The 15452-nt window shown below is 37.9% G+C and overlaps 1 protein-coding gene across 13 annotated transcripts in view; it reads right to left on the bottom strand.

The window, feature by feature from the left end:
• The window catches only part of MARCHF1 (membrane associated ring-CH-type finger 1), a 239566-nt gene that overhangs the window by 208187 nt on the left and 15927 nt on the right, over positions 1-15452 (bottom strand). For 3 of the 13 annotated variants that reach the window (XM_083834624.1, XM_083834621.1, XM_083834617.1), the window contains exons 6-7: positions 13685-14058; positions 1225-1334 (exon numbers count right to left, since the gene is read on the bottom strand). The exons of 3 other annotated variants lie outside the window; for them this stretch is intronic. The gene's annotated coding sequence lies outside the window, so the exon portion shown is untranslated. Of the gene's footprint in view, positions 1-1224; positions 1335-2216; positions 5696-5715; positions 5738-13684; positions 14059-15452 lie in introns of those variants that run through there. 7 more of the 13 variants (XM_083834610.1, XM_083834615.1, XM_083834608.1 and 4 more) reach the window with 5 other exon arrangements.

Genomic DNA, 15452 nt, shown 5'->3' with positions numbered 1-15452 from the left:
ACACTTGCTGAATTGCATGCCTAAGGTAGATATCTGAATGTTCTCCTCAGCCACCAATACTTCAAGACTTTTAAAAACAAGTACTGCTTTACCCATTATCTTGAAAAATATTCATCAAACTACAATTTAACTTACACATACTCCTAAAGGCCCTAATCTTTATTTTTTTTCAAAAATTTTTAGAAATCAACCATTAATCTCTCTGACTTAAAACAGCATTTCAGAAATACCAAGTCACAGACACCACTTGGGGGGAGGAGGGGGGAGAATTCAAACTCTCCCAGCCACTTCCATACTGGATAAACTCCTGGGCTACAGTTTTTGACTTCTGCTCTGTACATCTCTTCAACAGCTTCTAGAGCTTCAAATATTGTCTCTACATATCCACTCCTTCAACATGGAGACTAGAAGTTTCTTTGCAGAAAGCAATACAACTAAACAAACAAAAAAAAATGGAACAGTAACAATACAATAAACATGCTAAACATGGGTTATTGACAAATGGTAATTAATCAACACAATGAAAGCCTTAAAAAATAATGTTTTTCCTGGTCTAATACTTCACTAACCTCTGAAAGTTTCAGAGCTTGAAGTAACTAATAGTTAACAAGAAGTCAATATGCTATGAGAATATTTTTCTGTTCTCAACTAGCACGTATTGACACCGAGCACTGCAGCTTTCTAGTACTGAAGCACAAGGCGAATTAACAGAACAGGCTCTTTGTGTTCTCCATCTGTAGCATTAGGTAATCAGACATCAATTTATTCTTCCACAACTCTATGCATCGATTTTTGTATGAAATATATTGCCAGCAGAGACTTTCTTTTTAGATTATATCAAAGGGTAAGAATGCTTTATTTCATCTCCTCAGTTTGCGCCATCCACAGAACAGTCTTAAAGAGCCTGTCTAAACTCTAGGGGAATCACTGGCTATAAGAGAAAACATAAAATTACGCGTTGGCAGAAAGCACTGCCTCCTTCATCTTCTTCAGCTGTAAGCCTCCTTTCAATAACAAAGTAATCAAAGAGATTAGCAGGTTTGTTTTTTTTTTTTGGTTAAACATGACTAAGATTCAGGCAATATGTCTCCAAGTACACAACCTACAGGACTATTTCCACGTAAATTTGAGACTCAGTAACTTAGAAGTAAAGTTTTCAAGTCGGTAGAAATAGACGAATACACCTCACATTCAGTACTTAGGAAACTTTAGAAAAGGACATACAATGTGCTGTTACTGGTGCATCCTCGTAATGAGCTGATGACTCTTCTCCCCCACTGCCCTCCCAAACGCTGTCATCTTCATCTTTGTGGATTGAAACATTGATAGCGAAGCTGGGAGAGGCAATGAAAAGAGGGAGGAAAAATGAAAAAGGTAACAAACAAAAAAAAAACTTGTATTTTTTAATGAACTTAAGTCAATTTCCAGCAGCATCAAAAAGAAGACCTTTAAAGAGGTTTGGATCTTTTCCTCAGGCAGTACACAAAGTATCAACCGTAACTGAAATATTTTACAACAGGTTGCACTTCACAAATTCCAGAAGAGATGATCAGATGGTGCACAACTGAAGTGCTCTACAGCTGCTCATGCAGAGGCTTTCTCTCCCCATAAAGTAAAAACATCATCATATATACAAAAATACAGAAACAGGGCTTAAAGGGTTACAATCATATAGCATGGTATTGAGTGAAATGTGAACTCTTTTTCTCCAGAATGCAGCTTTCTAACTTTTTTCTGCTCAGACATCTTTTTCTGCTTCATGCCACTAAGCAAAGGAAGGCAGGAGACTATCATTTAACTCTCACCATAATACCACTATCACCCGATTTTAAACAGCTTAGAGTTGCATTAAAGACCACCTTCCCAATATTATTTTGAAATCACATGAACAAGTTAAAGTTGGCTGTGACTAAAAAGAAACATTAAAAGGGAAGAATGCGTTCAGTGAAGACAGGGAAAGAGACATACAGCAGATTAGTTGGCTGTTACATGCTTTACAAGTATATAGCCCAGACTGGTATCTTAAACACCTTTTAACCGAAGCCAGAGGCAGTCTGTTACCTAATTGGAAACTACACTGAAAAACACAATTGACTCCTAGAACCCAATAAAAACACAGGCACAGTGAAAAACAATGAAATCACAGAATCGTCTGGGCTGGAAGAGTTTCAAGATCATCGAGTCCAACCATGCGCATGGATTCCAAATGAACTCACATTTTAATCTGACGCACAGCTCCATTTTCATTCTTCCTTCCCAAAAGTAAATACACTAGTTCCAGAAATGCCAGATCGAAATTTTTCCACTTCACACAACTTCACTTGTACACTAACATTAAGCGTAATCCTTTTGTTCGTTTTCAAGCGCGTGTACTGAAGATCTCTCTGATTAAAGGTCAATGCACACAGGGGCAAAGCATTTCCTCTGAAGGCCTACCTAAGCTTCCAAGGTAAACCTTCACATCCTCCCATCAGACAACTGTTGTGAGTTGTATAATCAAAAAATCCCCGCTATCCCCCCAAACTAGGCTGCTGTAAATTAGCAATGCTGTGGACTTAATTGTATCCCATTACACGCAGATGAAAAAGTCTATCTGAATGCCAAAACATAACAGAAATGTTGCAGGGGAAGGAAGATTAGTCATATGTTTGACAACTCTGTATATTCAAATTGTAATATTCACAGAAAATTGCAGCAGGCATTGGCACAAGTGCTTGGAGAGCTGGAAAGTGCAAAGGGAGTCACTACAATGTTGCTCAACACACAAAGAAAAAATGAGAAAAATTCTTTGTGGAAAATTCCTCCAAATATTAATCACAGAAAACCTATCTCCACACAAGAAAAACATTTTGGTAGATTTACATGGCAGAAGATTTGTGACTTGTAAATAAAGACACCAACTAATGTTTAAATGAAGAAGACCACTCAAAATTAATTCTGAGGAACAAACACAGGGAAAAGTAAAAATGTCTAACACCATTTGCAGAAATGCAGTAAATTGTCCGGGCAAGGAGTTAACATTGCGGGGAAACAGGCTTGGGCTGTGTCACTCTACAGACTGCAAGGAAGACAGTGCAGATGCAATGGAAAGAAAAATATCAAGTACAATTTTCACTGCTGAAAATATGGCATAAAAGAAACAAGAAGAGGAGAAGAGGGTAGAGAAAAAACAAACTGGACCTGACGAGCTTCTTTTGGAGGTTTTGGTTCTTTGTTTTTGCTTGCATGGGGTTTGGGACTCCCCCCTGCCAATTCTGTGTAAAGGAAGAACAAAGGCAATACAGAGCAGCAGCTGAAGACGTACATGGCAAGCTTCTAGAAATCAACATTTTCTTCACTCTCCAAAAGATTTTGGAAAAGCTGCTAGTATTTTGAGCCAGTCGCATAGAAATCTGTACATACATAAACAAATTACGTTATCCTTCTTTGTTACCTGGCTTTCCAGTAAATTCTAGATTCACAGATTCAGCAGTGCCTCAGCAACCAGACGGACCAAGAAGAGATTTACTCTGCAACTGAGTAAGCATCTGCAAGTGTGAAAGTTTCACACCACTTGGTCGCTTCCAAAACAAGATTACATTCACTGCCCAACAAATCATATGATAACTTAAATGAACTGCCTGCATGTATGGCATTTTAATACGATCGCTATGACTTGACAAGAAACATTATCTTCATTATCTATAGCTTAGAAATAAGGTGAGGAAATAAGGTTTTTAGACTTTCAGCAGTGTCATAGCAATTGGCAGCCATAGCTGCAGTGTTTCCGAAGCCTGTGCACAAGTGGGGTGATGTCAAAGCTGGCGTATGCTCTTCCCACCCATCTGTGCCATGAGAGCAATGAGACAACTCTTTAGGCCAATTATGACCGTGTTAAGAGATGAAACCATTAGGAAGGAAAACAAAGTGGAAGGAAAACAAAGTATACCAGGGGACAGACAATCTTATGTATCACAGCTGTATAACTCAAAACTGAAATAAACATTGTGCTTCAGAGTGCAAACACACAAGTTAATTGAAAATAGCACTGCTGTATTTCTCAGATTCCCATTAAAGTACACATAAAAGCAAATAGTGAAACACAGAGATATTTGCAGACAAAACTGTCGACAATCTTTCCGATGCTTTATAATTAGTACAGCCTTTCCTGCACAAATACTTGTGAACTTTATTAAATATTCTACCAGTACTCATTCTGCTCATGAATTCCACTCATTATGTAGTAGCTATACTAACCAAGTCATTGCAGAATTTCAGCTTTATCTTAGGCATACAATTCAAATGTCAAAATTATTTTGATTTAGGAAAATAAAGCCTGTCAATTTTAAGCTGGCTCAATGCTTTTAAGTGACTTTGGAACTTCAGAAAAATTTTCTCAGTGCCTTTATTTAGATGCTCCAAGCAGCTGAGAGCATAGCAAAAACACTGAAAAACTCTTTTTGAACTACTGAAAGATTTCTCTACTTTCTGAATTGTAATTACAAAAGAAACATATAAATGATGAAGTACTGAAAGATACACTAATAAAATTCTCTGCATAAAGAAATGGCACCTCTCTGCCCATTCAATCATTTGTTAAACTTGTTCTTTCAAAGACCATCTAAGTCAACAAACTCATCCAAAACTACTGCAAAGCATTTGATAAGCCACATAGAGCTTATGGAAGGGAAAGTATTAATACACACAGGGCTTAATAAGAATGCCAAAAAAAAAGAACATTGCAAAAAATGTTCTTTGTTCTAGATATAAAGATAAGCAAAAAAAAAACATATAAGACAAACAAAAAACACTGCTTAAAAGGGCATAATCAAAGCTTAGCTGATTTTGCCAGCAATTAAATTAAATTTGATGCAACACTGAGGAAATTAAATTTTGCAGATGTTTTATTTTAACTGTTTTATCCTACTCTACTGTTACATTCTACTGGGAATAGGGAAAGCTTCGCTACTTTCAATACACAGATCCTTTGCTTCAATAAAGACTTTTGAAAAGATATCAAAGCCCTTAAAAAGTTAGGAAGTGTGGTAGGATATCAAAACAATTGGACAAGGAAAATGAATAACTATGTAGACTTCCTATCAGTGTAATTGTCATAAATTAATTCACTGAAGGACTACTTTTGCTGATCTTTCTTACCCTGGAGATAAAACTACGCTCTTGTACTGTAAATACAGCATAAACAGTAAATATGAAAACACACCAACACAGATATAACCAAGCAGTCTTTCGGGCATGACCAGGTTTACTCATTCTTACCAAACTCTCTCATTCAGCCTTATAGCAACTCTGCAGTCAACTCATTAGGAGAAAAGTAGCCTCCTAACAGGCTCATCTCTTTGAAAAGATCACGTCTTAGTTACTGTGTGCACTTGAATAGCTTTTGTCAAAATGATGAGTGTTAAACAATTTTTCCTTGTGATTTTGTTACAGTAGTTTCATCCTGATCCATAACTCTTACTGATTTGAATAAATTCAGTAATCAGTTCCCAGTATTTCTCTCTGTATTAAATGCTAACAGTAATCAGAGTAGTCACACCTGCAATTTCATATCTACCAATAGCTTTGAACCCTAAACAAACTGCCTTAGCCACAAGCTAAACTGTGACAAGTACAGGTGGAAAATAGCACCTATTTTTATGTTCCATGTGTTTAAAAAAGGAATCTCTGACATCAGTAAGTTCATATTTGAAAGATCATCTACGACTTATACTGTACCTTTCACAGTTGGTGGATGATTTTGAGTACCCCAATCTGAAATCCTCTAAGAGCTATCCGATTTTCAGGAAGACAATTCTGAGCAGAGCCAGGACATAAGTTACTTTAAAAATATTAAGCTTTACAACTTAGTATTTATTAAGCTCTGTCTTTCTTTAGGTTATCCAACATTTTCTAATATGAACAAGTAACTATCTCAGGATATTAAACAAAGTGACCGTAGAGAAACTGGACATAGGAAACACAAACCTATGAAGAAACAAAATTTTAGCCCTCTCCTTAATTCATTCCACCTTCAGTCATTATTCAACCTTCCGTTATCTTTGGCTAACCAATCTAGGCCTAAGTTGAATTTGTTCAGGTGGAGTCTAAGTATTTTACCTAAATTTTTATATCTCTGTTGAAGTTGGGCAAAATAAATGAAATAAAGGCATCAGAAATATTATAATCATAGACATTTGCTGCAGCTCAGGTAACAAGTGAGGAGCACATCCTCAGGCAGAACACTCGCTTGTCCCAGGGAAATGTTCCATCACTGCCAGACTTTCTCAGGCTCCTTCCAGCTCTCACTAGTACCCATACTACAATTACATTGCCCTTTCCCCATGCATTAAATACCTCCCAAAAGAATGAGTACTGCAGATTTATTTTAACCATTTGATTACAAATGAAACCCAAATGACATCTAAACCTTTAAGTCGCCATTTGTTTTATAACAGATTGCATCCAAGCAGCAATACAAATTACAGGCTGCAAACTTCAGTCACGTTAAACTCATTGTCCGTAGAGCACAGGCCAAGTAGTATCATTAAAACACTTGTATTTAATATCTTTGTTAATGATGATAGGATGAAAGTACCTCAGCCAGTTTGCTGGTGATTGATGGGAGGCACTCACACCCTAAAGGATATGGCTCTGCTTCTGAGGGATCTCAACCGGCTAGGGAAATGAGCTGAAATATCTCATGGAAATCAGCAAAAGATGAATGCAAGATACTGTAAATGGAAAAGAACAGCCTCATGCAATAGTCCAGTGTGTGGGCTAACTGAGCGCAAATCAGCTCTGCACTAAAGGACATGCAGGGTCCAAAGGACAACTCAAACATGGTCAAAAATGCACCCCTGCAGAACTGAATGCTAAGGGTGCTCCAGGCCGCACCACAGTGTGTTGCATTTGTTGTCCCCCCTTTCTTCATAGCAGGCCTCACGGCGCTGTGGCCTAAAAAACATTATCAGCACAACTACGTTTTGGGGGTGGGCAAAGGTTGGGAGGGGGTACAACCAGGACAGCTGGGCCCTACACACCACACCAGGTCATTCTCAGCAGTGAAAGCTGAGTGGAAGGAGGAGGAAGGGAAAGGGGGGGACACTCAGGGTTGTGGTGTTCCTGCTCCCAGGCAGCCACCTCACACGCTGAGGCCCTGCTTTCCAGAAGCAGCTGGACATTCATCTGCCTTTGGGAAGTAGTGAACGAGTATCTCTTTTTGCTTTGCTTGAGCACAAGGCTTTCGCTTTCCCTATTACACTGTCCTGGTCTCAATCCATGAGTCTTCTTGCCTTCCTTCTTTTTTCTCTTCATCCCACGGGAGAGGGGAGCAAGCAAGATGCTGGGTTCTTATTTGGCTGTTGGCTGAGGTCAGCCTGCCACAGGTGCCCTTCCACTGGAATTATTCTAGGATATTTCTTAATACATTTCCCACATCCTCTTTAGGCTTCAAAAAGCACGTCATAATGCTCTGAGGAAGAAGGCAACAGTTACAGAAATTTTGACTGTCCCAAACTTTCTCAAGGCCTCTTTGATGTGAAAAATATGACAAATTCTGTATTGGCCACTATCCCAGGAGGGCCAGAAATCAACTGCTATCACAAGCCAAGAATCTATACGTTTATCTTCTTATCCCTGCCATCAATTTTCAATGAAAAGTGAAAGAGAGGGGAACAATCTCAAGGAAGCTGGAGCAAAACTGATTAGATGACACACCACACCCTCAGTTTCTGCGTGGGCCTGTGTGAATTCTGACATATTTTAAATTTTTAAATTGTTGTGGGTGTTCGCAGAAGATAGCTGAGCAACTGTTGTAATATGACAGCCAAACAAAAAAAAGTTGCCAGATACACTGGATTTGCCCTCCTCCCAAGGAGGGAAAAAAATGAAGTCAAATAATTAAATACTAAGACAATAAGACAAATCAGAAGGTTTGATTATTTAGGTTTGGGGATTTGGGGTGGTGTTTTTTTTGTTTTGTTTTTGGTGTGTTTTTGTTGTTATTGTTTGTCCTTATTAATACCTTTTTTTTTTTATAAGTGATAACTTATTTTACCTGATGAAGGGAGGAAAACGAGGCTGGGGGTAAGGGGTTTTGTATTGGTTCTGAAAACTCTAATGAGCTGCTACAAATGCTTCAGACCGTTTTCTCAAACCTAGAATAGGATGTGTGAAGACTATAAAAAACTTTTAAAAAATCTTCATTTTATGAAGCCTCACAGGCATGTTACATTTACATTTGTGAGATACAGAAGGTTTGAAAGTATAGAATCATAGAATATCCCGAGTTGGAAGGGACCCATAAGGATCACCAGGTCCAACTCCTGGCACTGCACAGGTCTGCCCAAAAGTTTAGACCATGTGACTAAGTGCACAGTCCAATCGCTTCTTAAATTCAGACAGGCTTGGTGCAGTGACTGCTTCACTGGGGAGCCTGTTCCAGTGTGCGACCACCCTCCCGGTGACAATAGGTAACAATGGACAGCACAGAGACATGTACTTCTCCAGACATGCTGTTTGGGGCTTTTGGATTATAAAACTTCTTTCCAACAGACCATCTGCTTGCACATTTATGTTGCCACATCTAACTTTACAAACTACAAGTACTCTCATTTTCCTGGAAATTAGTTTTGTATTACCTAAATAACCATGTAAGACCATAAGGCACAGGCATGCAAAGAATTCATGATTTGCTAAATTTGAAATCGAAAAGAAAATCCTAAATGTTTCCAAGAGAAAAGGCTACATTAACTTATTTCTCTACTATTTTCACATAATGTAGCTATGTAGGAATGAAAAGAAATCGTGAGGTGGATTTAGGACCAAATTGTGAAGTAACTGGTATAACGAATAGTTTGGTAAAACAACATTTACATATACTGACTTCAAATATTCTAGAACACACACAAATATGTCTCCAACCTGAATTCACCAAAAACACATATGCATCAATGAAATGCATCTTTTTTCATTATTGTTGTTGTTAATCACTAGTATTACTATATATATATTTCTCTTCCTGGACAAAACGTTCACCAAGACAAGCCTTGACGCAGACAGATGAACCATGAACTAAGAAACCTAAATTCCACTGCAATGTCTACTGAGAACCAATTAACAGATGCTGGGGTTTGTTAGTAAAAGAATGTGATAGATGAATTATATTACAGTGGATTACATACAGCATTCAGCTTTTCAAATTAAGAAGCAAACTGTGATGCCATCAGGTTATTTTTATAGAGGACAGTGGGAGTAGGTTATATTCCTGATTAAGAAATCTAAAATAAGCAAAAAAGGGCCACCTAACAAATTAAAATTAAGAGCTATATAACGCACAAGAAGAAAATGAATGTACTCTAGACACTATACTGTTGTCAACCCACGCTCTCCCTTTATCATTTTGATAATAGTAGTTTGAGATTCTATGTTGATCTAGATGAAACTGTCAAACCAATGCAGTCAATATCTCTTAACATAGATTTTACCGTAATACTAAAGAACAAAACTTGAAATAATCTTTTTTTGGTCTTATTTTTGTTTTTACTCATCCAGACCAGAAAGAGTAGGAACAGAAAGGAAAAGAGGAACTAAATAAAGTTTAGTGAGCCAATAGATGAGAGCATGTACATTATGTGGCATGGTGAAAGGAGAACCCTGTGCCTTAAAAAGAGACACAATTACTACCTGATACAACAGCAAGTACTAGTCTGTTGAGAACAGTTAAGTGATCGGGGTTTGTTCTACACACTCCAGAGCTTAAGTACCCTCTCAGCACTCACACCTTTTGTCAAGTACATTGTTTTTCAAAAATAGTTCAAACTTGTGGCATTACTCTAAAAGGCGCCACTTGGGCCAGCAACAAGTCAGATTTTGAAAAATGTCATTATAGACTTGATTTCAATATTAGTAAATTCTAACAATGCTCATACAGATCATAGTAAATTCTCACCTAATATGGGTGCTGAACCACTCCGAATGCTGAACTCCTTCAATAGCAACTACAATCCAGTTAAACAATGCTGATATATATTAGTGAATGGCAACGTAACAGAGTAGCAGACATGCTCTGCCGTTTGCGCTAGCCAGACCTGCTGAGTACCACACATTAAAGCATTCATGTAGACCTGTAACTCAGCAAAAATGTTAGTCTTTTCGTCTCCCCAAGCCCTTCTAGCCCCTTCAAGTTCACAGAAGTGCTTTGTGACAGTACTCCTTTAATACTGAAGTTTTTCCTTCTTAGACTGCTCTTCCCAGTCATACAAAAGAGAAAAAAATAGTTAATGAAAGGTTATAACTTCTGTAGTAAAGAACCATATTTAATAACATAATCTAGAGATTCACTACCTTTCCTTTCGTTACTCAGCCATCTCCCAGAACGACAAAAATGCAGAGAAGCATGATTACGTACTAGTCAATTTACTTATTCAAGCAGCTACATATGGTCCCTTCCCATCAAGCATTTCAAGAGCCAAAGCTTATGTTCCGTTTTTAACATTAGATTAAGCACTTATTAAAAGCCATGCTCTCTTTGTCTTTTCCTGTCATTTCTCTTTAAAGCTAACAGGAAAGGCGACAGAAAGAAGAAAATGAAAACAAAATGTTTCCCACTTTCACCTTTTCTCATCTTCTTTCCTGCTTCTATCAGGAGAAGTTCTGTAGTCACCTCAACAATTTCTCAGAATATATCTCCTTTTTCTCTGTATCAGACACTCCATCCCTTATAGCAGACTCAATGCTTGGAATGATTCACTGGGAGACATATGACATTCCTATGCCTAATCTGGGACTTCACTCGGCCCTACAAATTAATTAAAATTCAATAAAGAGAGGCACGAAAAAATGGAAGAGCTCCTCTCTGCAGATGAAAAAAAGATAAAGTTCCACAGCTCAGTTTCATTTGAAAATATATCATGTAAAAACCTGACAAGTCAGAAGGATTTTACTTCAATGGAACTAAACAAAGATGACATCTTTTCTAGCACCGAATAAAAGTTACAAGTATTTCTATACCAGCTCCTAAAGTAAGGTTGCAAACAACATACAAATACAACAATAGGGACAAAAGCTGGTAAGGAGGCTTCGTGGTGGGGCACAGCTTCATATCATGGTATACAGCTGAAAGAGCTCTAACAAAGGCTACTGAGAACATTTCACTTTGGATAAACAATGAAACTTCAAGAGCAGGCCAGGCAACAAGTCACCTAGGGTATCAAAAACAAGCTTCTTCAGTTCTTCAAACTTGGGTAATCGCTGACAGTAAAACAAAGTATGATATAGGCCAATACATAGAAAAAATACATATATCAGATGACTCGCTGAAAAGACCCGTGCAATAGCGTTGAATGAATGTCACTTGTTTATACACACACACCTACCTTACGTCAGGGTTTTTCACCAAATTGATGTCATGTCTCCACCTGCTAATCAGGCCTTACATGGAAAGAACCCTCTCCACCATAAATCAGCTATCACAGAAAATTACTTTATTGTCAGGTATTTATGAGCATCATTGCAGGATGACTCTTAAGACAGCAACGAAGGGATGGTGCGGAGGTAACTTTCTTTGCATGAAGAACTTCAGGAGCTAGAAAGGAAATGTACTACACAGCACTTTGAGAAATAATTAGAAGAGAACAGGTCTTCTTACTGCCTGCCTTGCAGATTGCTGCAATAAAGCCAGTATCAAGGCTCATGTACTTATTTTAAATTCACATTGAAAAAGACCAAGATCATCCAATCTCCACAAACATTCAGCCTGTTTCTTTGGAAGTAATGCCACCAGCAAAATAAACACCAGGATAAGTTCTTCATTAGGCCCATAACAAAATAGTCACAACATGATGTTTCAGAGCTCCACATTTCAGTATCCTTAATAACTTAACTTACCTTTTCCATAAACACCAAAACACTTAAAAACAACCTTTCAAAATGATTATTCTTTCTGAAACATAAAGAACCTTTGGAGTCCATAATAAAGGAGAAAGACTTCACATGACTCTGAGAATAAGAGATGCCAAATAAACACTCACAGATATTACATTGTAGATAATGCTTTCATCATTTACTCAGATACAGCTCAACACTTACAGAATACAATTACACGTATTCTCGCACTTTGTATAAGGAATGCAATTACAACAACTGTAAGAGCACACACATAACCATTTTCTTGCATTATAACAGAAAAAAAATAAACTTGCAGCATCTGAGGAGTGCTATTTTTATTCTCTGTTCCTAGCAGAAGTTCTTAGCTACCATCAACAAGATACTGTATAATGGTAAGCACAGGACAATAGGGTATAAAATCAGGGTGGAAAAAAAAACTATAGATATTCCCTGTTTCTGCTGCTACAAACAAGATTTCCTTAGACCATCTGTTCCCCTTTAGGTATAAAAGCTTCTAAAACAGATCAGGATATTAAATAGTCATCATGCAGAAAACTTTCCTGTTGCTAAGAAACAGGAAGGAAAATAATGGTTCCAAGGTCAACTGGTGCTGAATTGATTCAGGATGACAACATCTTTGACCCAATTCGACCCACTTCATAAGAGATCAAACCCACCTTTTGCTTAGTTTTCATTGTTTCCATAAGCCATATTCTGCTTAGAAGCGTTATTTTTATGTGGCAACAATGAATGGAAGTAAAACTGAGACTGGTGACAGAAACGTTGCTGTGATTACGCAAATCAACAGGGAATTAGAATACTTTGAGAAATCCTTCTTGAATCGAAAAGGTTCACTGCATTCTGCATGACCTTTCAGTTCTGACAGCTTTTTCATTAGCCAGCTTTTAGTTCTAGGTTGAAGTCAAAGGTCAATGTTTCTAACAGCACTCAGCTCAACAGGCAAGTCAAAGACGACCGTTTCATTGAGGCACTGCTCTTGCCAGCGTGAAATATGGCATTACTTTCTTGTTAAGGCCAGCACACTGATTTGGTTGCACTCTTCCTCAGTAATTAAGAAATTCAGAGCATCACTATATTCTGTACAGAAGAAAATCCAAATGAAGTACTAACACAGTTATATCACCGCACTGTCTTCCAGACATGTAACTTCAGAAGGAGCATGCAGCAGGACAAAACACAGGTTTGCTACATAAACAAATAGGAAAAGATGTCAGAGAAGAAATTCAGCGTCTGAAACCCACTATCATTATTGAGTACGTTTAATGAAATACTTCTTTTTAAGCTTAAAAAAAAAAAAAAAAAAAAAAGCTGAGTTACTTCATGGGCTTCCAATAAAAAGTAGCAAAAAAATTAAGGACAGATTTTGGTTTTGTTGTAAAAGTGCTACAAAATTCAACCACGCGTGCTCTTTTCAGGCCAAACTGTAGGGACTCACAGAAGCAACCTGTACATTCCCAGTTCTCCTTCTACTCTTCCTGCAGTTCTGCACAGCTCTTTAAAGAAGCTCAGCCCCGAATGTCCCCCCTCCACTCTGCTGTTAACTATGTTTCATACAAGGCCCTAGAAAACAACAGCTTCCAGGCACAAGAACCACCACGTTATGTTCCACTAAACATTAAAGGAGCATATAGAACAAACACTATAAGAACAAACTGTTTTAACTACTATAAATAACCTGAAATTCCTCCTAGACAGTAAATCTATTTGCCTCTTACGCATTTTCTCACTTGTTTGTTGCATATATTTGAACATGTATCAAACATAACGCGTGTTCAAGTGCAGGAGTATAAATGTTTACCTTGATGCTTGTTTTCAGTCTGAACAGACCATTCACAAAACACAGGGTGTTACCACATGGCTATTCTGGCTTACGAAATGCTTCTTGCTCACCAGGCTTCCTCCTGACTTAACTGTCTCAACTCCACAGAGACAATTTCTTCTTGCTGTTCTCTATTTGTTCTCTGTATTTCCTGATTGCTACCTAGTCTGAAGTTAACATCAGTGATAACACACCTCTTGAGAGCGGACAGAGCCTGATGGTGATAAGGCCAAATTTTGGCACAGAAATGGCCAAGGACAAAGGCAAAACAGCCTCCAGCACTCACAAGGTTTCTTCATCACATCTAAGGATGCTGTTGCCTTTAGGTATCCTGTACAGCCATTTTGAAACACCTATATTAAAAACAATAAATAATAAAATGTAATAAACAATACTTATATTTTATTCATCTATTAATGTCATTATCAAGTTTGAAAAATATTATGTTGATAAATTAAAAAAATAAAAGATGCCTAATTAATACAAGATACTCAGTAATTTCTGGCATTTAAACACAATTTTCTATTCCAACATCATTCATCTCGACATTGTTACAAAGCTCTAGGGTTTAGTAAAGGCTAGGTCTGGCCATCACAAACAGCAAAGACTGATATTTCCTGCAAGTCTCATTAAGGAAGCCAAAAATCTCTTGACCACCAAAAATTAATCTCAACCCGTGCAGCTCAAATCCGAAAGAACTGATGTGCTAGACGGACCTTGAAGGAGCTTGCAGCTGCACTGCTATGTTCTGCAGGTAATTAAAGAGCCTGGTTTCTAGCTCTGACTATCTGGTCCCTTCCGCAAGGACTGAAATTAGTTTTTAAAATTAAGCATGGGTTGAATCAACTGACAACAGAAATTGTTATACTTTGCATAAACTGTAAAAATGCAATATCCGATGGAAATTGGCAAGAGGACTTAAAAATCCCATAAAGCACTTTTCTTTGTACTGAAATGTGTTATCAATAAATACTATTTGAAGACACATTTCAGAATTTCACTGTACCAAAGCTACTGAATCAAAGCATTTTACTTTAAATGTAGAAGTAGCACAACAAAGCCTACCCAACATTTGGCTTAACAAAAAGGAATGGAACTTTACAGGCAAACTTGCTAAAAAACACTGTGTTTGCCAGCTGAAATGTGTGAAGAATGAGAAGAGGCCCGCTGTAGAGGCAATTTCACACGCTCACCCTGACTTTCCATGACCTGGTGCCTGGGCCCTTCCTGCCTCCAAGGTCCCATGCAGCCACGCACATGGCTCTGTTCTCATAGCGCTGCCTTTTGTTCCTAACTTGAAAGCCTGATCTAGAGTCAACCTGGTGGACCGACAGCTGGACATCACCTAGGTTTATTTTAATTCTGCTTCCTTGATATTAATCTGCTAATATAGTTCTCCGCTCTTCCATTAACCTTATGTCTTAAGTCTCTCATTACTATGATGTACCATAAAGGCATGTTTGCAAGGGATAATTAAATACCAATGCACACTACCTTTATAGATAACAGCAATAACAGTTGACAGTTTTCCTCACAAAGAGTATTTTTACATCCTGCCTTTGAAACATTTTTCTCCTCCATCTTCATTTGGGCTGTGAACCAGAAAGACAGGTATGTGCCTCGGACTTTCCACAATATAAATACTCGTGTTTTGGAGGTAATCCTTGCATCTGTTCATCAAGTGTTCCTCAGCTACATATAATTCCAACAGCTTAACAAACCTCACAAATAACACCCTTCTCTGAGA

This window comes from Anser anser (assembly GCF_964211835.1).
Source record: "Anser anser genome assembly, chromosome: 4".
Taxonomy (NCBI): domain Eukaryota; kingdom Metazoa; phylum Chordata; class Aves; order Anseriformes; family Anatidae; genus Anser; species Anser anser.
This window is presented reverse-complemented; position numbering and strand designations above follow the sequence as displayed.